A 25,734-nucleotide genomic window follows, 5' to 3' on the forward strand; every position below is an offset into this window, starting at 1 on the left:
AAATTATACCTGCATCCGACGATGAGATTGCATCCGACATGCCCGCTTCACGTATACGTCACGATCGCACATATCGATCGAACGTTAGGTCCCGTGAGAGAGATCGTCCAAGATACGTGGCATGCGACTCCGCGATCTCGAGTGAATCGACACGAATCAGGATTTATGGCAGAGCTGGATTCTGTTTGCGATCGTTTGCAATAATGTGAGGGTTTCTCCGATAGTTGTATTGCAAATCTCTCTTTAAATATTCTAGCACTATATTTTATATATCTCACAAGATTCCGAATCTTTCGAAATATTTATTAAAAATTACAAGATATAAATAAAATCGAATAAAAATTAAAAATTCTAATAATAATAAAAAATATAATATACATAAATAAAACTTTGTCGTAAAAGAAAATTGTTCAAAACAAAAATTCTGCTTTCGTTGTATGAAGTAACTTCAATGCGACTAGGCGTGAATTAACGTCCGAGTTATTTCGCGTCAATTAACGGTTCTGAGCGAGTTACAGCTTGTTCGACCGCAAAAGCATCCGTATCCGCTTGAAACGTTTAGTTCTTCGAAACAAACGCTATTTCGCTGCACGAGTTAGCTTCACAACGTCCGGGTACGTCAAGATTCGTTGATCTCCAAGTAATTTCACGTTACTATACGATTCTGTGTGAGTTACAGCGTGTGTTTGACCACGTTAGCCAGAATTCAGCCAGATTCGCTTGAGAAGATTTAGTTCTTCGAAACAAACATTTGTTCGAATTGTACGAATCAGCTTTAATATGTCTGAGAGAGAGAGCGAGCAAACAACGAGAGAGAAAAAGAGAGAAAAAGACATAAATAATAATTGTTTTCCAAGATATTTCATATAACTTAACATTAATGCGACAATGATAAATTTGTCCTCTGAATATTTTAAAATTTATGCCAAATAACAAATTATATCAATTAAGATTTCTGACATTTCGCAATTCTCGGCTACGCTGCTAATACGTGAATGAAATTGATGGCTAATTTATATAGCTTATAATATTATTCATATAATTACAGATTTTATAGAATTACAATTTTGCTAACAAATGTAAAAATGTAAAAATGTAAAAATTTCTAAAATAGATTCAGAATATGTTGGCACTAAAGTAGCTTTGTCTACTTTTGCCCCGCGAATTTTTTAACTTAATTACGCAGCCTTAGTAAGAGAAGTACAGGACACCCGATAGAACTCGTCTGCGCGCCACGGATGGTCGTGCCGTTTCATTTAAACCGGAAATTGGAATAAAAGCACAGCGCGACTCAATTAACCGCCGGCAAATATTTAATTACAAACGCAAACCTGGCGCGTTGGCGCTCCATCGGTTGCGGGCAACGAGAGAGGATGGCGTTCATTCAAGACAATCTTTTCCGTCTGCTTGCACGCGGTTTCCGTTAACTCCTTTGAATGGGAGACTACGGGACATCGATAAGAAAATAAGACGACCACCCCCCCGCTGGTCCGGGCACAATTTCTCTTTCAGTTATATTCGCCGGTATCCGAATTAATCCAATCTGAGATTCCGCGTGTACAAAACGCCCCCCCGAATGATGATAACTGGTGAATATGTTTTAGCGTTTCACGTCAAGAGTTTCAGCTGGTTTTTACCGCGTTCCTTTCGTTTACTTCTGTTCTTTGCGCATTAATAATACGAGCTCGAATGCCGTGGGAAACACTTCACAAAGTTTGCAGACGCGTATTTTTGACGAAACGACGTCTGCGTCTGAGAAGTAGAAATTACCGGTGGACGTTTATAAACGAAAGCGATTGATCACGGCCTAACGCTTTCCTCAAATATTTTTTAACCTGATGAATTGAGCAAACAGCGAAGTGGTATTGCGATAAACTACGGTGAAGACGCTAATTAAGGAAACTGAAATATCCACACCATAGGCTCGAAAGAATTTTTTAAAGAACAATTATTTACTTTGCTGATTTGTTATTTTATTTTACTCTCTGTCGTATTGATCTGAACTGTTGATTTATTTCATTATTCTAAAGCAATTTTCAAGAATAAACGCTTTGATCTGATATATATCAAAAATATGAAACTTGTGTTATTGAGTGATATCAAATTAAATTTCATACTTTAGTCGCTAACAAGTTTTCTTGAACTCCTTCGACAAAGTAATCTAAAAAGTGATTAAAATCGTCTCGAGAAGTCTTTGTTCACCGACGCTATCGTTTACTTCAAGATGTCTGACCTGACTGCCTCAATATACGTGAAATCCTCAGGTTCGCCTGAGGAAAATATAAACTTTTTTCACATTTTTTACGATTAAGCAAATAAAAAAAAAATAAAAAAATATCAGAGAATAGAAATCGTGTGATGCGACGTGTCTGGATCCCTTCTGCGCCGGCAATTTATTTTAAACCGCCCTATAGATCGTCCGTCCGTACTAAGTGCATAGTTGAGAATTTTACAGAGCAGTACCGGTTAGACGGGCTAGCCCTCGGCCTCGCTCGGCAACGATTCCCTTTTACCTGGCAGGTGCACCTTTCTGCTTACGTGCATCAGAATCTTTCGCATCACAATAGCACAACCGGGATGGCAGTCACGCATCGACTACTTGTTACGCATAGACGTAATCCGGTCTCCCGAGATATGATTCCGGTCTCCCTATCAACATATGACGTTTCAAGATCCGATTATCGTGCTTCTCTTTTATCCTACTTTATACCATCACAGTGATATATATTATAGATGATTAGAGATGCATAAACTTCATTATATGCATAACTTCTGATATATGTATACAATAAATCTTGCGTATAACTAGATTTATCGTTTCGGTAAAAACCGAAGTGTATTTGAATATTATCGTATCATTGTATTTATTCAGAAATAATTTCAAACTACTTGAGGAAGTGAGATATTCTATTCTTTAACCCTTTCATTTTTATGTAATATTTGTTATTAGTTTGTATAAAATATAGTATAGGTATATTTTTCTCTCTCTGTCTTTATATTAAATCGTATTTCATATATATTATAATCATTAAAAATTTAATTCTTTTGCTAAGTCGGAAGAACGAATTATCTATATCAGTATATCTCTATCTATATATTTATACACGAAATTCGGAGTAGCTAAAACTATCCAACACTAAGATGCACCAAGCTTCGTCGTAAATCATGATGCACTATCGTGCGATCTTTGCCTCCTTTTATGCCGCATGTCAAAAGAAGCTCGCAAAATCTGCATCGAAATTGCCCAGCTCCGCTCGGCTTTAGCACATGCCCGGAAACCGATGACACCGTCGTAATATAACGATCTTGTTGGCCGGCCTTTAAGAGCGGAGGCTGCCAAAGGGAAAAAATAAAAGAAAGGCCGGGCGGAAACGAGAAAGGACGAAAAGTCGCACGAAGCGGCAGCGGTTTTAGCATCCACGACGGCGAGAAGAAGGTAGATGAATATCGTACGATGAACTGAGTGGAAAGGAACCCGGTTGTGGAAGAGGAAGGAGAGGCCGTTAATAAACCTTAGTTATGCCTTCGAAGTACAGAACCGCTCGACCGTCTAATCTCTTTTATCCACACTCATTACTTAAGCAGCGGTTCTCATGACTCCCCCCTTCCATTATCTACACATTTTAGTTGCTGCCCCATGATATAGCATGACAGAGAGAGACCGAGAGAGAGAGGAGGAGGGGGGGGGGGAGAAATCCTATGAAACCGTATAATTATAGTTTGTAAGTGTATCACAATTCATTTTCTTTGCGATGTTTAATTAAATTAATTTCTGCATCGCGTGCCAATAGAAGATTGTGTTTCAGCGCGAGGGAAGTTGAGCAAAAGAAAGTTGTTGCAAAAGCTATCGTTAATTTACTTGTAAGTTACCGCGGTTTCTATAGCCTTCGCGATCGATTTCCCGTAATTAATTGCGCGGTTGCTTTCAAAAAGTAATTTCAGAGTAAACGTACTATCCGGCGTGATAAATCGTTTGACAAAGTAAATTTGCGCGCACCGTCATTGCGTTCCGTATAGTTTAGTTAAGTTTTATTGCAATATTGACCGGACATTACGTGAAGATTAACGTTATTAAAAATAAATTTGTCGAATACTTAAACTAATCGACTTGCCATACCGTCGTAAAACAAAGCACAGGTACTTGAATACGTAATGTCAGCTGCTTGTCTAAATACAATTTATCGCGCTATCGCTTCGATGAATAGCACATAATCGGGGAGAAGATAACTGATAGCCAAGATCTGATCTACATATCGTTATCACTTTTCTCGCGTTAGTTCGCACCCTATAGCACGAACCCTCGTCATTCTACCCTTAAATCCTCTCGAGCAAGTAATGCCAATGTTTTCTTATTCTCAGCTCGAGAATAGGTTCGTCGGAATCGACGAGTCACTTTTCCGCTTTTAATATAATTTCCTGAAGAAATTTGAATGATTTTTAAAATCCATCAAGTAACATTGAAAACAAAATAAACACTGTTTTATTTAAAGATGGGTTTATAAAAAAAAAATTCAAATTACACTTGCATTTATATTAACTATGAAACTATAAAGTATATATAATATATGCATATGCATATACATATACATTAAAGTCTCTGGCATAGAATTTATATATTTGTTTTGTACAAAGAAATGTTACCTTATACAAAGCGAGATTATAAATTATAAGTAAGCTTAATTTTTTGCAATCATATATCATTTTTATCGTGACAATTTGTGGAATTTAATGCATCCATCACTAGTATATTGTACGACTAAATCAAGCTGTTTATTATGCCAAGCGAATAAATCATCGCTCGACATAAATCCGCGATAAACTCGCGATTTTACCTGGCACCTTGTTCTACCTTCGCACGTATTTATCTGATTTTTCGGAGACGAAAAATGCATTAAGTTAACGTTGCCAACGTCGTTGACGGCCTCGTCTAAAGAGAACAAAACGGTTTTAATAAAGTCTATGGTACTTTGTACGCGGCCAGATCGACCGATCGAACGAGTTCACCTTCGGCAATCTCGGTTTTATTCCGGTCGTGGGCGGAAAGTCTCTTTGACGCGAACTTTTCACGCTCGTTTTATACTTCATGTGTATTCAAATCTCGGCTCGCACATTCGTCTTTATAGGAGCAAGAAACTTACTATAGCCAACTTATTCGCATCGTTTATAGCAACGCGTATTTTGAACGAACATTTTTTAGCAGAAATTATTTCTTACGGATTTTCTCTGATAGATTTTTCCATCATGTATTTTTTTAGCTCTCGACAGATTTTTTTATAACAAATTTTATATCGATTACTCGTTAATAAAAATTAGAGCCCATAATTGTTTGCAGCTTTTCAATTTCCAAGATTTAAATATCTAAGTTTTAGCAAAATTTTGTCAATTTCTTATTACTTATTATTTTCCATTGTCACTTGAATTATTTCATGCGTCCAACTCCAGCTATATATACGATCTATGCAATTCGCAAGAAATTACGGCATCAAGCATGTTCAATAAAATTCTCTTTGCAATGTCGCGCAATAGATAATTACTCGATGCTCGCAGTCTCCCTTATCATTGATTTACAACAATCTGACAGCTACTATAGCGAGCGCATTACGAAACAAAGGGCGCATCAATCGCCCTGCGAATTTGCTCGTCGATCGACTCCATTGTGACAGATCAATCCCAACGAGCTCTCCCATCGAAAGTAGCTATGATAATCGGTCCATTACCAGATGAATCCAGTGGACGTGGGATCCACCTGGCTTTAGCGATCGCGGATGACATATTATATCGCGATGGCAATCACTGAATTACGCGGCGAACGTAACGATTGTCAGCAACCGAATGCGCTTGCGAAGATCAATAAAAATATGACCTATCGGACCATAATTGCAGCCGGCATTTATTGCCGACGTGCTATCCCAGTATTTCGAGGTTACGCGATTGCAGCTCGCGCTTTCAGCCCCGATAACCCAACGGTTAATACACGGTGAGTGCATGGAAACGTTACCTCGCGGAAACTATCGACTTTTGGTTTCCTCCGACAGACTTCCGTATCTCTCAGAACGCTCGGATTACCTCTGACCGGAACAGACAAGATCAGAGTATTTTCGCTACGAAGAAAAGAACTTGCATTAGATTACGAAAAGCGTGGAAAAATTAACCTGGCAATCCGAGATGCGATCGTTATCGCATTAAAATTAATGATAAAAATATATCTAAAATATAAAATAATATTTCTGAGACAGTCTTTTTTATCTAATATATGAGATAATTCATTAAGTATATATAAAAAGCTCCTTCTCGGATAACATTAAAATATTAATTTCCACTGTCATCCTAAATCATTAAATAGGATTAACATTTAATATCATAATCTGTAGTGAATATATGTATATTTTATCTTGTTTATTTTGAGAAAAATAAAAGTAAAGCTTAAAAGCATTAATTTTATTTATACCTGGCATGGAATATATTTATATTCAGATGTGAAAAACATAATAGTAAAATATTTTTAAAAAATAGGAGAACGAGTTTTATATCAATGGAACAAACATTTTCTTTCGAAAGGTGTGTGCGAAGCTTGTTTTTATACACTTTTGTATGTTTTTATTTATACAACGTATAGAATACGATCTCATATCGATTCTATGTTATGGGCCACTGTACACGCAGTATCGTTTTTCAATAGAGTGCTCCAATATTGCACATTTCTTGAAAATTGCAATGTATATAAAGGTCCATCGAAGGATACCATAAAGGAATTAAGAATTATAGTATAACTTTATGCGTTATAACTTTTACATTAGCGCATTTTTTATATATCGGGTAGTTACATCTTTTTGACAAAGTTTGCATTTTTATCAATATCCCAGATCTTTCGCAATTTTTCTCTATCATTTTTACAGCTTTTCACTGTTTCTCGAATATATTAAAAATATTTAAAAAAATTTTTTTTATTAGAAATTGAAATTTTCAAGCATTTATGATGATAATTTTTTCCTTATCGTTTATCGCGTTCGCAATTATAACTTTCGTCTCGCAAGTCACTGCTTTAACTTAACCTTTAAAGATAAAGGATTGCTTTCTCGTGTATGCAAAAAACGTAGTTGCCTAGAGGCACTATAGGCTGCTTCGTTTGCACGACGCGTTGCTACGTGCATGCAGATTTAAGAAACTACATCTCGCGCGCACTGAAAGACGATCCTGTCGGAGTGGATACTACAAGATCTACGTCAGCCACGCGGACGCTACTAGTATCTTGACTTTTAATCTGTAAGGAAAGCAAGAAGCGATTACTTTGATGCGGGAGAAAAAAAGGGAAAAATTACGCCATTCGTCAGAGATGCATTTAATTCTCGTGGGAACACTCTACTTAATGAATTGGTTTATGGTTAGCTAGAAATTGAGAGACCACGCGCAAACATTTTATTTAGAGGCATTTAAAATATCATTATCGCAAAAGAAACATAAATTTATTTCTCTATTTACAGTTAGTATTATAGTATTTTATAGTATTAATAAAAAATTATTCAATTATAAAGTTGATTATTTTATTTTAGTATCACCGTCGCGCAAAAGTGACAAGAATAACACGAAATCTGTGAATTATTATTAGCTGCATCGGATACTTTACTTAACAAACGCGATGGCAACAATATGCTAGCAGTTATCAATGGGGCGGGGAGACGTATAAAGAGCTTATACACGAGCAAACAAGATCTATTTTCGCTCGTAATTAAATAAGGGTATTATTACGTTTCAACGAGTAGAGCCGATTAATCGAGTAATTAACAATCATCAGAGTGATTTACGTGGTGCGCGACTGGTTCATCGTCTATGTTGTATTAAACGGCGTCTGTGCCCGCAACTCGCTGGAGGGCGAGTCCCGTCAGCGGGAATTCTCCGGCATGTATATTAACTCGGAGCGGGTCATTAATATCGTGATTTTTAATCAGTCGGTAGAACGAAATGAGCCCGCTTAACCGAACGACTTCGAAGTAGAATGTCGATGAAAGGGGAACAGGAAAGTTAAGTTTCAGCTGTAGCTAAAATTTTGCCCGGGCGTTTTTACACGCTTGTTTTTGCGCACACGCAACTTTTGAGGTGGGATATTTATTTGAACTGTCGCCGAACTCGTCGTGCTTTTATAAACTGATTTACGTAGTCGCAATCGCGCCACTTTTTACGCAAGATAAACGTGCGAAAAAAATTCAATTTCGAACGGTCGTTTCCGTATGCTTCGCTGAAAAGTTGGATCTCGCATCCCTCTCTCTACAGAGAATTAATTGAATAAAATAACTACACCATTCTTTGTCATATATATATATGTAGCTTAGTAAAGAGCAATATTATTTCAAAGCTTTAGCTATGTAAAAAGAGAGAAAAACTATATTAAATATCAAAGTTACAATAAAATATGTGCCTGATACAAATCTAAAATATTATTCCTTTATGATGGAGATATAAAGATACATTATATGAATTATTAATATTGAATGATATTGACATTATAAAACTATTTTAATATTGTTTGAACATGTGTTTTTCTTGCAAGTAAAATATATAAAATATTCAATATCTTTTTTGTACTAAAATAACATTCACATTTTAATCAAATAGATTAGTGTCACAAGTCACCAAAGATTAAGTGTTTTTTTATATACATATATCACATCAAAAATTTTATATTGAAACTTTGATTCTGAATAATTGAGAAATTCCATCTCTGCAGAGAATATTTCAAATATTGACTTTTCAATATGAACTTTGCGATCGATCAACGCATCAAGTAACGACACGACTAATGTTTAACAATAATTAATTCTCATCTACTGTAAGTTTCCTAATTAAATTCGTCACGACCTGTAAGTCAGAAAAAAAAGACGAAACGGCGGATAAGATCTCTGAATCAAGGAGCGATCACGTATGCTCGATGTTTGGGTCTCGGTGGCTCGGACCTTCTATTCTTCGTCGTTTCGTGGTATGACAGCTGACTTTGAAAAGTTGCACCCGTCTGACAGGGCTGTCGTCCGGATGACTTGAACAACTAACAGACGCGGACAAAAATACACGTCTACGAACGGGCTACTACGTTCCTTTCCACACCGCCGTGACCGACTTCCACCGAATAAATTATCGTCCCTTACAATTTACATTAGCCGATAAAATCATTAAGTCGCGGTTCCCTCGTTCCTATGTGTGACAGCCAGACGCGTTTTGCTTCACTGACAATGCGGCTTCTGAATGGAATCCGACGCGCGCTATACTCCCGTTGAATTTCACTATACACTTTGTCATCGCGTATTTGCAGATTGATTAAAACGTCATACAATATAATATCGTATCTTTAATGAAAAATATTCTCTCGATGAAGCGAATTTTTAAATTCAGAGGGAAAAGCTCCACGTTTTTTTTATTATTCCCGATTCGCGACATTTTATTAATTTTTCTCTGTTATAACAATAAAATTGATTATCTTTTTCAGCGTGACTTTTCAAGTATCGAATCTCTCATAGAGATGCTCTGTTAAAAATAATTTATACAAAACAATTTATCGAATTAAACATAAAATCTCCCCAGGTTTTTCGAAATACATAATCGAATAATATCAATATAAACGTCAGTTATTGCATTTCATGTCTGGCTCCTTCATTTGACAATTGGATAAAAAGGTACTAAAGTGATTTTAAAAGTTGACGTAGTATCAATATTTGGACACATCTTTCTACTTTTTACCATTCTGAAGTGTTGAAGCCAACTTTTACTTCTCGAAGGTTGCGCTGCTTGAAAGTAATGCTCGTAGGAAAGAAAAATTTTCCGCTCGAAAATAAGTAGCGAACAGTCGGAGACGAAGAAGATTCGAACCACCTGGTTAGCGCGTTTCAATTTGCTCTCCTTCCAAGGGCATGCGAATAATAATAATTCATACGGTTACCGCAGCGTGCGTCCGGACCGAAAATAACTTGGAAACGTGAATCGTGCCTCTTCGTCGGCTTACATATAATATCGACTTGACGGCGGCCGAGTTTATGCCCCGTTTAAACTTTATGCTCGATTAAAGTCGTGCGCATTTACTTCCAAACTGCAGTCGGATAACGCTTAAATCCGCTGAGAATTGTAAATCCTATACGCGAGGCTGCACGAAATTTAAGCTGGCAATTTTATGTAACGAATATTTGAATATATTCGTTTATGTCGCTAAAAGCAAATAATTGACTTGCTAAAATGCTAAATTATGATAAAAATCCAAATTACAATTTTTATATGAAAATGCTTTAGAGCGGTGCGAGATCGATATTTAAGAATAAATTATTTTCTTGAACTTAATATTATTTACACAATTCACATTTTAAATTTGAGTTTAATTTTTATATTAATATATATTATTTTCAGTATTAAATACATTGATATTCTTCGATAAAGAATTAAACGGATAGTATATATTCTTGGCCTAATTCTTACAAGAGAATCATTTCAGGAGCTTTTGTTGGAGCTTATTGGTTTTTCCTACAATACAATCGTAATTCTCAATATATACCTTAAGTATTGTAAATCTTCTAATACCGATATCCGCATCCAATTTATATCTCATCTTCGGCAACCGTGAAAATAGCGCGCGCCGATGGGGAACAGTAATTCGTGTTTACATAGCATACAGTAGGGTATTACAGAATCCCTTCGTCTCGGTTAAGCCGCATTCTTATAGCGCCTCGTTGTAATCGCGTGCTCAATATGGTGGAACGTGGTTTTCGACTGATCTCAAGGCAGTAGATAGAATCACGCGCGAAACACTTGGTTTGTTGCAAGGGAGGGTAATAAACGCGAAGCTATATGGAGGCATAAGCGACGATTATTCCGACGCATTATTACCGGGATGAATATTGCGTGCTTCATGAATATCACGTAATACATAAACTATCTTTTACCTATTTTATTAAGGTAAAACTTTAATACAGCATAAGCAGTTATATATAAGAATGAATTTACCAAAAGAGAGTAAGGAAAAAACATTTTATATTTTTACACTAGTGCAATAATTTAATATCTGTGAAAAAAAAGCGGAAACTACCAACGCGTGAGTCTTTTTATATCCGTTTGAGGGCGATAAACGTTCATGGCGTATCATCCCCAATCCCACGGGGACAAATCAACCGGCAGCGTGACGATTTATGAAGAGAGCAGATTTATTCTAATTGCAGACACAGCCCCTTCGAAAAGCGAATACCTTTTAATTGGCGCGGCAATATATACGCGAACGAGTGAGTGAGCGAGAACGAGAGAGCAACCGGCCATTCAATAACGAGATATATCCTCGTAAAGTCCCAGGCAGCCGTTGAACCCACGTTGAAAATTGGAAAGTTTTAATCTCTGGAACACAATGCCGATTTCATGGCGAAATTACTCGGTTTGAGGCAGACGTTCCCGGGCCACGCAAATTACGGGTTCCTTCTCGTTCGGCGGCGGACTCCCGTAAAGATTTGCATGCGCATCCGGCCGTGATTTCGAGCACGTCGATGATTCCTCCTCGTCCGATGGGCCACGCTATTTCATTCCTCCATTTTTACTCGTCGGTCCGATCCGCCTCGCCTCCTCTCACCCACTCGTCGACCGATCTTCCGCGCCGGCTGGGAAGTTCTCGAGTGCGCTGTTTATAAATACCGACTCGACCGACCATCTTTCGCGAATTGCACGTGGCTTCTCCTCGTCCCTATCCATGAACAACCGGCTCGTTGAACTCCTGAGAGGGCGGCTCTCGAGGCTGCGAGAGGTCGATCACCATCGATTATCGTGCCTGAGAGTCTGGCTGCACGCGAAATCCACCGGGTGTCTTGGGAATCTTGGTAATACTTTTACGCGAAATCACGTTTTAACACGTATGTGAGAATATCTAAATTCAACACGATATCGTCTTTTGTATCAATTGATAGATAGTATTAAAATAGCTAAATACAGAATCTTTATGAAATTTTACAAATTACTGTGCATGCCAAAAATTACATTCATATATTATACATGTTTTCACTAGAAAACATTAATTTCCAAATTAATTAAAAATTTCTCGATTAAAAGATGTTACAAAAAGTTCAAGATATATTCTGCATATTTCAATTGTTAAAGTTAGATAAAATAAAATATAAAAAATTTAGAAAAAGCAAAAGAATGAATAAAGCCGCTTGTTTTTTGCGCGCGAATTCACAAACTACGATATAACCGTGAATCAAAGTACGCAATTGACGAAATTAACACTGTACCGAGCTGAATCCGCGAAAATAGCCATTCGTTACTCCGGGATGGTGATCGGTAGCAAGACCAACGGCATAACAACGATTATGCCTCGCGATCGCGAGGATTATTTATCGTCGTGGGTTCTGACATGCCCGCCACCATCGCGCAAATGAGGAGGACCGACGCAATTTCGGCGTGCCTGTCCGCCGCGCGTCATTAATTAAAGCTTCAAAGTCGCGTCCGCGGATGTCGTGGATAGCAAGCACGAGATCAAGAGGGGCGGCCGCGTCGCGGGATGTTATTAACGTGACATAACGCCATAACCCGTGCCGCGGCTCAGTCGTGCTTATCCTACCCTGGCGCGCGGGTGTCATCCCGAGGATGCCGCGGAATGGAAAAGGAGATGCAACGAGACGTTGGGGACTCTATATTTAAATGCGACGTCGGTGACTGGGCTGAAAAGCCGTGGCTTTTGCACGTGCATGCGATTCCTAGAAACCATAAAATCGGCACTTAACGAGGCCACGGAGCTTCCTTTAGCTATTTAAGCGGGAAAAAACGATAGAATGCTTCCCGTATTTCTGAAGATGTCCGAGATATTTTTTCGCAACAAATTACAGTATAAACCTAACTAAAAAATATACAATTCGTGAATTAAAAATTCTCTAGATTAAAAATAGATAAAAAGAGTCCATAAATCAGTAATTAAAGTTAGCATTTTTCTTGTTGTAGCTTTCAAAAATTTATTTTTTAATTGATTAAGTACGTAATATGTACAAAGAGAACACAAGATTTTTTTTTTAAGATAGTGGCGCTCTATATATTTAAAGCTATAAATAAATATAGACCAGGAGACCCACCACCAGGTTTTTCATCATGTGACTTATCATATTATCGTTCTAACTCCCCAATAGCACGCAAATGCATGAATACAATTTACTCGGCAAGCTTATCGAGCGACCCTGAGCGATTGCCAAGTTTCACTTGCGAATTCCATTTGTACGCGGCGTACTTTTCTCCGAGATTACCGCTATAGTGAACTTAAGTCGATTTCGATAAAAAAAGAGAAAGAAACCAATTAATTTCAATTTGAATATGGAGGTATACAAAAGTGGTCTCGCGTTCGAGGAAACAACTTGGGCCGATTTCCACGAGCTTCGACTTGCGATAAGGCCGAAACAGATTTCTCTTTTGTAATGCAAATCTCCTTGGCGAGGCGTTGCTCATGGAACTCGCACGAAAGCACGGCTATAAAAGCAATATTGTCGTCTCACCGGCATTGACCCAATTCGCGCCATTAAATTATTACGGTGTATCAAGCAGGTAATGGCGTGTCCCAGGGGTTACCACCAAAACCGTATCAGACTCTCCATGCGAGCCAATATTATCGCATGCCGAGACAGGAGAATATCCGAGCATGCGGCTTCTATATACGTGTGTGTGTGATCTATGCATGCGGATATACAGAAATTGATTGCCGTATTTATCGCGAATGAGCCAAAATTATAATCTTTCGTATCATCTTTCCTCATTGATATCAAAAGCTTTTTACCGAGTTTTACAAATGGTTATACATTCGCATTCATCCACTAATGATACAGCACGGAAATAATGATAATAATCTTGAAGTAAACCGAAACTAAAGCTAAACTTTGATAATTTCTATAATCAATTTACTTCAAAATTATTATCATTATTTCCGTGCTGTATAATTAGTAGATGAATACGAATGTATAAAACCATTTGTAAAATTCGATAAAATTTTTTATATCAAAAGGAAAGATGAAAGATTATAATTTTGGTAATGATTTTAGAATGATTTTGTAAATTCAACGTGGCTCCTACATTATTACGCGTAATAACGATCTTATCGGAATCCCTCGTAACACGTACGACCTACAGGTATGGATCAAGTGCAAACGCGGCAGGTATCGGATTCCCACATACCACAAAGTAAATGCGGCTACGGCCACCGGTATGGCACCCGCTGGCATAACAGCCACTATCTGTTTCAACAGACACTGTAAAACCAGCGCATCACGGTTGATACCAGAGTACGATACGCCGACCGCGAATTTCTGGACACGGACGAGAAGGGAGGTCCGAAAAAAAGGAGGAAAGTAGAAATAACCGGCGATAAAACTCGCAACGAGCGGGGTCTCTACTTTTTCTCGCGCTAGCGAAGCAGATTTTATGGAATTATTACGGCTAATGGACTACCGCTGGTTCTGTTACCATAATTACGCGACCGATGATAAAAAGCGGACGCATAAATGGTGGCTTTTTGTCGCGTTTGTAGATTTAGCGCGAACTACATATTTCTGAACAAAACTTTATTAATAGAAATATACAAAAGTGCCATTATTCGATATACACGTATACGAATACATATGTATGTATATAAATTTATATTTAAATTTCATCGCAGTTTTATCGTGGTTTTACCGTAGAGGAGAGAGGAATAACATTTCATAAAAATATTATAACATTTCGTAAAAATATGAAAGGCAATAGAAGCAAAATTACTCGTAAAGACTCAATTTTTCCTGATTAATATCGAACGTAGCTCAGAAAGAATGAAATTCCGTCCGACATCGTAGTCTGTCTGTCGAGGTATAAGCACTGATAAAACTCGAAGAATTTCAACAACGCTATGATATTTCGCGACAAAATTATTAAATACGATAAGAGATTTGATCGAAATAAATTTCAAAGCCGGCAGAATGCTGCAGGAGTTGGCTGTTGACGCTCATTAGAATAGTATATGGTGAATACAATTTGCCGAAAAAAAAGATCATAAAAAACGACGCTAAAGCATGCAACGATATCCTTCAATGAAGCTCCCTTCGCTGGGAAACAACAGGTTCTCGCGCCACGCACGATATTCTATGGGGTTCTCGGTCGATGGGGCATTAAACCGGCAATAATTACTCCGCGGTATACCATCGTAATGTCTTTATGGTGGTTCCTCGCGGCTAATTAATATCAATCCGATATTGCGGGTTTATCGTATACACGGTGGTGTAAAACCTTTAATCGACTCTATCCTCGTAGCATTTACATATGACGAGCTAAACGGTTGTGAAAAATCAAGATTTTTTTTTAAACGAACGTACAAAAACGATGGAATAATCAACTGCACAGTTTATAAAATTGCTATGTGAAAAAAAACCATTCAAAATCTACAATTGTTATTTTTAATTAATCCTATCGATATTTAGTTAAGAAATAATACAGATGTATTAAATATGTATTGTATAATATAAAAAGTACTTTTATTGTAGAATTGCTTTATGTTTAACAATTATTTCTTATTTTATAATTAATGAAAACTTTACTTATCAATTGATTAATTATATATAAACATATGTACATAAATTTATTTATGCGTGTAACATCTCAGAGACACTCCTGTCTTTTCGTGTTACAAAAATGCTTTATGCTGATGGGAGCTCGGAATGGATGGACTTTCTACGTTATCTCTTGACTTTTCATGCTTGCTGGAGCTACGTGTGCATGTATTATTAATTCCTGAACATTCGTTACCGGGCGGATTCGAGGCAATGGTAATAGTCGCGTCACGCGCGCGGAAAAAGGTTTTATCCATCGTTGGACGTGAGTGCTCGGACCATCGCGATTAATTCCCAGCAGTATCTTAAAGCGACGGAAAGGGAAGGGTGCAACCCGCAAGGGTAAGAAAAAGCGAAATGAAAAGAGACCGGCCGCAGTTGTGGTAAGATAATATCGAATCGAGCATAGACACGCGAGATTAGTTTGTAGTAAGCTTATGAATCCATTAGTGAGGAACGGTTAGATGAGGTTGAAATATTTCTTAATGTTCCTAATGGGGCTCCCTACTTTGTATCTTTTATAACGCGAAGTGCAGCTTGTTGTGAACATAAAGAGAGCCAATGTATTTCTTCGATACGTTATCTAATAATGTCAGTCATTCGCGCTGAGAGTACGAGATAACTAGAGGGATGATTGATTATTATTTCTCATGAATTATTATTATCAAATGTCTCCTCTAGTTTTAATTGTCCTAAATCAGATATTATAATAGAATATAAATTTATCTGTGTTTATATATTCACAGAGGTAAATTTTGTCGCTTTATTTGGCCGCGCCGCAAATATTTCAATCCTCGAGATCGAGTTTTAAGCGGTACTTCGCTCGAGAAATATAGTAAAATAAGCGTAAACGAGCCTCCTTCTTTACGATCGGTTCTTCGTAAACATTTCCGAACTCTCTTTGCTATCAGCCGACCAGTCTTATATATCACGATAGTGGCTTTTATAATGACACCGTGCAATTAAAGCGTGACGTGTTTCGTCCGTGCGCGAGAGTTACACGACAACGATAAATGTCGGGCAATAAAGTCGCCGCATTATGTTAATTAAAACGTTGATATTTATTGAAGGTATTCCCGGCTCATTAGCGTTCGCGATTTCTCGGAGGAAACAACGGGCATCGCGCTATTCCGTCTTCCGTCTCTCGTCGACGGCCCCGACGCGTGCAGCCGACCACTCGTTTACTTTAATTACACGAGTACGAAACAAATGATCCGTCGCGCGCAAAGGACCGGAATTAATAGAGCGACGCGTTTACAGTAGAAAAATGAAAAACGCAGCAAGAATTGTTCTATACACGCGCGAATCCGGGAACCCGGAAAATTTTATTATCCATAAATACTTGCCGCATTTATAAAAAGCCAAATTTTCCTGTTGCGTGGTGCGAAATTTATTTCCGGGCGCATGGTAATAAAATGTGTACCTGTTACTCGGTGACGCGTGTACAAGAGAGGGCCGTGCTTTTAGTGTGTACGCGCGCATAAACTCATAAATCGTGAAATCCGCTTTAAAACTTCCGAAACGGCGGAGTTTAAAATTAAAAGCGATAACACAACGATGCGGCAGCTACCATTTGCTAGTGGACGCAAACAATATAAAAATATAAAGCATGCGATGTGTATTATTATATTATATATACTTATATATATTATATACATATATATGTTTGTGTGTGTATAACATATATATATATATTTTTTTTTCCATAATTCATAATTCGTATAAAGTGTGGTATGTGAGAATAAACCGCAATTTCAATAATGGCGTTCGTGCGAAATTCATATTAACCGAGTTGCGGAGAACATTATATAACAGAACCACTGAAACTTGGTTACCAAGGACAATGCACTGCTTATTGCATTAGGTTAATAACTGTTCCGTATTTTAGCCAGCTATTATCTCCCCTTCTTACGATATAGTGCGTATAATTTATCATCTTCTGGAATTATAGATATATTTGATATTTGAAATAGATATATAGAAATGGTTCAATGTGTAAAATTGATGCGTTTGCAAAAAGATTATTTTTCAAGTTATTATATATATATATAAAGCATATCAGATCTTCTGAAAATAAAATTGTCTACCAAATGTTAATTTTCTGGTAATAATCACAACAATATAGAATTAAAGCAGCTTGAAATATCTTTTAACGTTTTTGATTCATTGTGAGATATCTGGAATTGTATTTTACCGTAAGCTCGCTAGAGAATAGCAATTAGACACAAGCCGATGACACGATATCGCGTAACAAAATAACCGCAAAATGAACAGCGTAGTTTACCCAATCACGTATACATGTTGAAGGGAAGGAGTAATCAATAGTGCGAACAGCACGAAAAATAGGTGTATTGTGTACACCTCAACCTCCCGTTCTCTACGTCTCTTTATGCGCAAATACCGTCCCAAATGTTTGAACCGCGATCAAAGCATATTTACCTAAATGTGCTTTTCTCTTATACGGCGTTTATAGTCTTACACATGCAGATTATGTATCGCTTTTCGCCATAATAATTAAATACTATTCGTAAATTTGAATAAATCATGTCATATTTCAAAGCAGTAATTATTAAAATTTATAATATTATAGAGAGAAATTTGTAATGTGTTTACGTTTATGCTATTGTATGTATAAATTCTTGTAATGTTTCAAATTTCTTTATAGATACAAAGATATTGAACAAATTAAAATTTTTGTGCAATATACAATTGCATTGTTAGCGCAATTACGTTGTGATTAAAGATAAATGCGCAGACAGATGCTAAAATAAATGTCATCGAAATGTTAAATTGCAAAATGCCAGTAGTCATCAGCGACGAATATTCGATTGAAGCTGTATGATCGGTCGCGATGATATTTATGATAATGCATTAAATGTATTAGAGAAATGCGCCTGGTATGCAGACTGCACATGTTATGAAAACATGATATTACAATTTTAACTATATATTATATAGTGTAACATAACCGCGTGAATCGTCAGAGATTTATATTCCATGAACCATAAGCAGAACGAACTATAAATATAGCTATTAATAGTGCAACGCAGCATTCGCAATACATGCTGCAACGAACGTATGGTGTATTTCGAGTTTCGATAAATCAACATGGATATTCTACAAATGCACATTAATATTTTATGATCCAATTATAACATTGGATTTTAGACTAATGGCTCATTAGAAGGTTTAATATTTTTTTGTAATATTGTATAATTTGTTATATTATACATTATATTATATAAAATACTACAAAATATATAAAATTAATATAATTTTTAATATATTCGAAAAACACAAGCGCGCGATACGCGCGCCATTCTTCGGTTTTATATTAAAAAGAATATTTGAAAAAAAATAATATAAAGCTTATTTAAACTCGATTAATACTTTTTAACAGAAATCAACTGATTAAAGCGTTAATTTGCTGATTAAATTTTAAAATAAAAATGTTATAGAAATTAAAATAATAATGTTGTAAATAATATGTTATAATACTTTAAACTCGAACAATATTTTATGACAGAAATCAGCTGATAACTGTCAAAAATATTAATCAAGTTAAAGAACTATAACATAATATTATTTAAAACATATTATTATTTTAATTTTTAAAACATATTATTTTAAAATTTAATTAGCAAATTAACGTTTTGACAAAAATCAGCTGATTTCTGTCAAAATAATAAATAAATAAATATATATATATATTATTAAATACAAAAAAGTATTCAAACTCTTGTATGTAACAAATAGAAATTTAAAAAAAATAAAAATCAAGACATGTTACTTGTATGTGCTTAGCGTTTTTACCATAAAATAAAAATTTGTCACTCACCGATCGCAACAGCGGAGTTGATGACATTGAAGCTACGTTGATCTGTAACATACAAAAAGATCCAAATTATAGCAACGCCTTTAAATTACTAATATTTTTGAAAAATGTTGTATGCAGATATTCGACGCGTGCAATTATAAACAGATATTTAATAAAATAATTATATAATGATTTTCGAAAAACTATTCTGCTCAACTTTCTAAAATATATAAAAAATTTAAAATACCATATAAACAATTTTTTTTCCTAATTTTTATTTAAGTTATGTAAAGGAATAATGCGCGATTAAAATGATATATAAAATAATACATGCATATATATATATATATATATATATATGTATATATTATAATAAATTAAATATATATATATGTATATATTATATGTATATATATAATAAATTACTTACTTTGCAGTTGTTCCCCTATTGCCCGATGCCTCCTAGGCCTGCTCCTCCTCTCAGATTCTCAAGGTTCGTCGATTCGCACGTTGCAAAAAGTTCATTTTTACTCGCAAAAAGTTTATTACGCGACATTCTCTCGCATTTAAAACGCACGACACTTTGTACGGCACTCCCGCATTTAAAATGCGCGACATTTTTAACGACACTCCCGAATTTGGACGACGATCTGTACTATGATGATCCACCGGTCCTTATCAGACGATCGACCCAAACGTAACCGAAATAATAACACGCGTCACTAATAACATCAGGCGAAGACGCGATGACCACCTGAAAACCAACACACTTCATTGCAAACACGATGCATCAAATTTTAATGCTCTCTCTCTCTCGCTACATATGAATCATATATATTATATTGTAAAATTATTTAATATATTGTATATAATATAATATATTGCAAAATTATATAATAATATGTGCCAAATGTCTTTTTTTGCATCAAAATTTTGTCAACCATTCAATCAATTGTTATCACTGCGATGCGAAATTAAAAATTGAGAAAAAAAATTTTAATATAAAAAATTTTAATTAAAATTTGAGAAATGTATATACATATATATATACAATATGAATATACGTATGAATAAGATATATTCGAATAGAAGAAATGCATATCTTACTTATCGTGTAGTAAGAATATATTTAGGCTAGAAAAAATAATTAGGTTAGGTTATAATTTATCATTCTCATTCTCGACCGCTTCTACTTTGAATAAATAAATTGCACGAAATATTTGTTTCAACTAATAACTGCCGCCTTGTGATCTATGAATCTTTAATCGTAAAGTTAATTAATTGTTAATTACCTAATAATCACTAGTTGTTGGTAAAGCTTAATTACGTTTCGAGAAATGCACACAGAGCATTCCACTACTCGCCAGCTCGAGTGTCGCCGTGTAAATGCCTACAGTAGTACGAAGTACGCGCATATACATATTCACGCATATACACGGGTCATAACCAAACTTCAAGGCGATGCACCAACCGATATATATATATATATATATATATATATATATATATATATATATATATCATCGCCCTGAAATGTTATATCGAATATTTAACGCTTTATAATTCTATGCCGAATATGCTGCTTCTCGCGCATTTAATTAATTATTGATATATGGATCGGCACACATTACAATTCTAACCTAAATCACTCGATCCGGCGATTCATATGTTGCTTTGTACGATTCGCATGTTTTACTCTATCTATTCGGAAATAATGATAATGACAATTAAATGACAAAGAACTATATTAGTGAATTAATTGTTACTAGCTTGATAATTGTTTGTAAAGAATCGCGTTTCAAGGAATGAAATTCGGAGCGTGCTTCACCTACCTGTCGACTCGAGTGTCGTCGCGCGACTACGAATGCTTACGTCACACGTACGCGTTCGTCAAAACCATGTGCCGGCCCGATATATATTGGCGCTCTAAAGTTATATCGAATATTTTGCTTATCGCATATTGAATTAAATAATAATATATAAATCGGTACATTACCGCACTTTCCATTATCTAAATTAATCGATCCGGTGATTCATGTTTTATTTTACTCTCTATATCTAAAAATAAAAATATTTAAAAAATGATTTAAAAAATTAATATCGTTCGTAAAAAAAATATTACACAATAAATTAACAGTTTATTAAATTAACAATAAATTTAAATTCCATTTTTCTCTCACTTCAATTTCTGTGTCAAATGAATAAATCGCGCAATATATATTTATGTATATATCTGTTTGAATAAATGGCAATCATTTTGATATTTATGGATTATTAATAATGATAAGAATTAAAGTATCTTGGGGATTATTGGGGAAATTGTTTGTAGGAACTGTTGCCTAATAAAATACATTATAAAAATAAATCATAAAAATAATATTATATAAATTCTAAATTATATAAGATCTAAGTAATCTTGCAGATTATTGTAGTGAAAATTTTTTATAGGAAATGTATAATTTTTTATTAAATTTGTCTTTTGTAATACATTATATATGTGCAATAAATTACAAAGATAATTTAGATAAATTTGAAAGCGTTTAAAATTAATTATAAAAAATATTTTCTTGGTTATTTACAAGTACTATAATATAAAATTGTAACTAGAGGATTTTTTGACAAATGTATTAAGGAAGACTTAAGTTTTGAATCAAAAAAAGTTATAAAATATAATTAAATTTATTAATTCATTACAATATTTAAAATTGTAAAAAAAGCTTAAGGACTCTCCTTTAAAAAGATATCATTTTCGTAGGGATTTAGCCTTTCATATAATGTGAAGGACATTAATCCTTCTCTCGTGTTGGAAAACATCTTGATAACATTCGTGAAACGTCACATGATGGGAGAAAAACGCAAACATACGCTCAATTACATGAGCATGCATTTCAAGTAGTAGCGGACAATTTTCCTTAATTACTGAATCCTCTACAACACCAAGTTTGATTATACTCAGACACGTGAGTTTCACTTTCTTGTTTAAAATATACATACCATTGCGGAGAAGGATTAAGACGTTATTTCCGTGGATTTCGTGAGAAATGTAAAATATATAAAAAGGCGAGATGCACGCGCATAATTCTAAAAAAAATATACCCTGTAAAAAATATTTTGTTTATTTTAAAATTAGTATCAACGTGCACACGAATATCACGAGTTGCAAAATTATTTATTTATTTTGTTATATCAGATCAATAGTATATACAGAAAGAAAGAGATTTCTCACATGCATATACACATTCAATACAGAATGTCAATAGCAAATGATAAACTTTGTGTTCGATTTGCCTTACATGTCGAGAGGACAACACCGCGAGGTTGCAATATATCGTTATTGCAAGCAATACACAGGCATCTGTGAATTGAAATTTCAACTTTAAATTGAAACACAAATCCATCGTAACCTCCGGCAAAAATCTGGCATTGTCACTTCTTTTATTTTCAGAGGCAGCGGATTTTCCCCATACAAAAATGTACAAAAATCCGATACGTCCATATTTATTGACTGATCTCGTGCATTTTTTCTCCATGCTTCTTCACGCGCGGAATTTTATCCGGGTGCCGTTAACAACATAAAAATACATAAGCCCTCAAACGCTGCGTTTCAATTATTCGCGAGCTCAGTTTTTAGTTTATCGTGAAATCGACTGGCGAAATAATCCTATTGCTCACGTAATTGAATTGTGTTTCCCTCTCCCTGCTTCTGTGCTTTATATGCCCACATTCTTAAAAAAAAGAATAATAAATATTTCACGACTACGATTTGCATGACATGTTCTGTATATTCCTCGATAAATTACGGTCAAAGTGCGTCAGCTCCGCTATAACTTATATTTTACAATGAGAGTGCGTAATAACGAAACCGATGAGAAATTCAGGATCACCCGATCTTTAGCAAAACTTTCCGATTTTCGCGGTTCGTCTAGTGAATTATTCCAATTCAAACAGCAGAATAGATTCTCAAACAGACAGCGACGAGATCTTAAGTGAGCATCGCGAAAGTCGACGGCAAGGCATTAATGTTGGCGCTAATTAAGCGGCCCGCGTTAACGGTAATTAGTCGTCGCTCGGAGAGAAACAGAGAGACGTCGTGTTACGACCCTGTTTAGATTTAGACGCCTGATTTCCAAGCATGAAAGCATGCCGCATATTTTCGCTCTTTTTCTTCCTCTCTGCATATCGCGCACGCACCCTTTCCAAGTTTGCATCGCGGTGTTACGTGTGCACGTTGCGTTCGTATCTGCACGCGTGAGCATGCGTGTAACTTCAACTGATGAGCGACATATACATCGTCCGTGATTTAACTCGGCAAATAATATAAAACCGAGTCGTCTGAGAATTTATAATCGTATACTCACATAAAGGCTACGCGCTCGTGTTTTATTGTAATTTTTTTCAGGCATTAATCATCTTTTATTTTTGTGCACTGTATAAAATTAATAATTTGATAAATCAATATGCAATGATAACAAATTGCACACTAAGTTGTGTTAAAAATGTTCTCTTTTAATTTTATTATTTTTTTCTATCTAAATATTTTTAAATATATTTGTTTTTATCTAAAAAAAGCCACCCTTGTGAAATCCATGTTTATGAATGAACATGTTGAATGTATATGCGTTTTATTTAGAAGAAATTTGTACAGAAATTTTCAAAATTATTTTATGAAGTTGCAACAATCATTAAAACTACATTATGCCTTTCTGTAATATTGAAGAAAAGAATTAAAAAAGTGCATTGCGTTTTGAATATTGTAATTAAGAAAGGTAAGCGTAATAGCATGTACGTTTATAATGAGCGCGCAGAATGGTGGTATGACGATAAACGAAGGACGTGACAACGAAAGAGCAAAAATGAAAAAATGAAGGCAGAAGCATTTTTTCCCGGGTGCTCTTCCATGCGGAAAAAATAGCATCAACAGAAGCGCTAAAATTCACGACTTTGACAGGCACTTCCGCCTCGAGACGTTTTTTGTTAATTGCTACACGCGTGCTATGAAAAATACAAAAAAAATGATTACCATTGCACATCCATTATGTATTTCAACGTCAATATTGCACGATGAATTTTTTATAATAAAAACTGGAAAATTGTGTGTAAATTTAATAGAATCTCTTCACAAAAGGAAATACAAATGACGATTTGTCATCCAACAAAAATATTTGAAATTATATTGACTTGAAGTTATAACATGTAAAATGTTTATATATAAGCATAAAAATAAAATAATTAATCATTTTATAAATGTTTTTCAATTTGATTTATATACATATAATAAAAAGATTAAAAGATTCAGCAATATTTGATTTTAATATAATAATAATCATAATTGTTGCTATAAAGCACAATACGATAGTCTTTTTCCAAAAATATGATTATCAAATATTAATTTAGAAATAAAATTACAATAACTATATTTAAGAAACTATTATGACTCTGTTTAAATATATTTTAAACAAAATAATGACTATTACAACCTGTACACTTTGTATCAATGAGGTAAACATTTTTTCATTTTTTTTATTAATAGAGATCCAGAATTTTTTCCAATTTTGCTTTGATCAACAACGTTCTTTATTTATGAAGTTGATGTTTTGCAGAATGAAATTTTTGGAAACAGTAGCGAGAAGTATGTTTAATCATATTTGCTTTAATTGCCTTTATGATGGTCAAGTGCTGGAACAATATTACTAACCATTTTTATTATTTTGTTACATCCCCTAATTTAATTCTCATACAAAAATATCTCTCGTTATCTACAACTTTTCGAAGCTGATAAAAATAAATGTAAATCGGAATTATTAAAAAATATAAAAATAAAATATGAAATTGCGCAGAGTTTTGAAATATAATAAATTGCTGGCTTTACATCGAGTAATCGGTAACATGCATAATGTTAGCGCGACTATGCGTGTATTCGCGATTTACGATGCGTAATTCACAGTTCGTGAATAGTATAAAAAATCTGAATGGTCAAATTTGACGAATCTTTCATTCATACTATTCATAAAGTTTAGTGCACGCATATGAAACTAAATCATATTTACATGAAAAACTGAAAATACACATTTCTATTCGAAAAAGCTATACTAGGTTCTGCTATTATCAATATTGATAAAAACTAGATTTGTCATAATCTTTATCGTAATTGATTAATAATTATAATATATTTTTAACAAGTCACAATTTATACAGCCACATCAATTAAAAAATTAATGATTTTTATTTTCTTCAGGCACACATACATACATGCAAAAAATAATTATTGTTTTTAGTTAAATATAATTATTACGAATCTAATAAAAAAAATTTTTTTTTAAGTATTAATTTTTATATCATGTTTGAACGAGT

General features: G+C 34.9%; 1 protein-coding gene and 1 long non-coding RNA gene across 4 annotated transcripts in view; one reads left to right on the forward strand and one right to left on the reverse strand.

The window, feature by feature from the left end:
• The window catches only part of LOC145944816 (uncharacterized), a 394,708-nt gene that overhangs the window by 320,790 nt on the left and 48,184 nt on the right, over window positions 1-25,734 (reverse strand). For both annotated transcript variants that reach the window (XR_014426733.1, XR_014426734.1), the window contains exons 3-4: window positions 19,814-20,137; window positions 19,405-19,446 (exon numbers count right to left, since the gene is read on the reverse strand). This is a non-coding gene — a long non-coding RNA (uncharacterized LOC145944816). The remainder of the gene's footprint in view (window positions 1-19,404; window positions 19,447-19,813; window positions 20,138-25,734) is intronic.
• Window positions 1-25,734, forward strand: part of Sli (slit guidance ligand) — a 329,787-nt gene that overhangs the window by 261,338 nt on the left and 42,715 nt on the right. The window lies entirely within an intron of this gene.

The sequence above is a fragment of the Prenolepis imparis genome, unplaced genomic scaffold (genome assembly GCF_030444845.1).
Source record: "Prenolepis imparis isolate NDT839.2.m4 unplaced genomic scaffold, iyPreImpa1.0 SCAF_1, whole genome shotgun sequence".
In the NCBI taxonomy this organism is placed as follows: domain Eukaryota; kingdom Metazoa; phylum Arthropoda; class Insecta; order Hymenoptera; family Formicidae; genus Prenolepis; species Prenolepis imparis.